The 863-nt window shown below is 40.3% G+C and overlaps 1 non-coding gene across 1 annotated transcript; it reads left to right on the forward strand.

Moving 5' to 3' along the window:
* Positions 1 to 332: 332 nt before the first annotated feature.
* Positions 333 to 404, forward strand: TRNAT-AGU (transfer RNA threonine (anticodon AGU)). Its single transcript has one exon. It is a non-coding gene; the product is annotated as a tRNA-Thr (tRNA).
* The last annotated feature ends 459 nt before the right edge of the window (positions 405 to 863 follow it).

An 863-nucleotide genomic window follows, 5' to 3' on the forward strand; every position in this document is an offset into this window, starting at 1 on the left:
ATGCAACCGCCTTCGCCGGGATTCGAACCACGGACCTCTGAAATACCGACTCGGTGTGCAGAACCACTACACCGCGAAGGCACGCTGGGGAAGTGGGAGAAATACCTTATAAGTTGTAGAATCGAAACATGGGAAAACAATTGGCATGTCATTTCAGAAGAATTCCGATTTTGTGTCAAACTACCTATATTAGAACAATGGTATATATAAATCCAATACATATCCTAAGTCGCGCTTTCGAGACATGGAAAATGTAATTTGAATTTCGTCAATCGGCCCAGTAGAATGGGAGATATAGAACTTATAAGGTATTTCTCCCATTTTCCTAGCGTGCCTTCGTGGTGTAACGGTAGCACGCTGGACCAGTATTCCAGAGGTCCGTGGTTCGATTCCCGGCGAAGGCGGTTGCATACTTTTCTGCTTCTAATTAACCTAATGACTCTACAAACTGTCCCCCCTTTTTTCGGCCTAGTGTGCGTATGTGTATGTATATGTGTCCGTGGGTACACACAGAAATTTTAAAATATGAAGAAAAATGCAGAATTAGAAATTTCACAAAAATTATGTTGTAAGAAATTATCCCATTCCTCGATGCCGCCTCTCGTAGTGTAAGTGGTTATCAGGTTCAACTAGAAATTGTACGATCCGTGATTCGAATCCATTTACGGGGGATGCAAGTTGATTTTTACGTTTTGCTGGTCCGCAATGCTGAATAAATCGACCGGGAAATGTTTGAAAAGGCTATAAATCCAGACGTTGCTGAGATCTTGTGTTATCTTATGCTTGAACTTATCTGTTCAATTAAGTCAGTTTTATTTATTATTGATGAAGGAAGAAGTATATAATTATATGCAAAAGAACTA

The sequence above is a fragment of the Stegodyphus dumicola genome, chromosome X1 (genome assembly GCF_044657685.1).
Source record: "Stegodyphus dumicola isolate Sdum_Otavi_A_Nest chromosome X1, ASM4465768v1".
NCBI lineage: Eukaryota > Metazoa > Arthropoda > Arachnida > Araneae > Eresidae > Stegodyphus > Stegodyphus dumicola.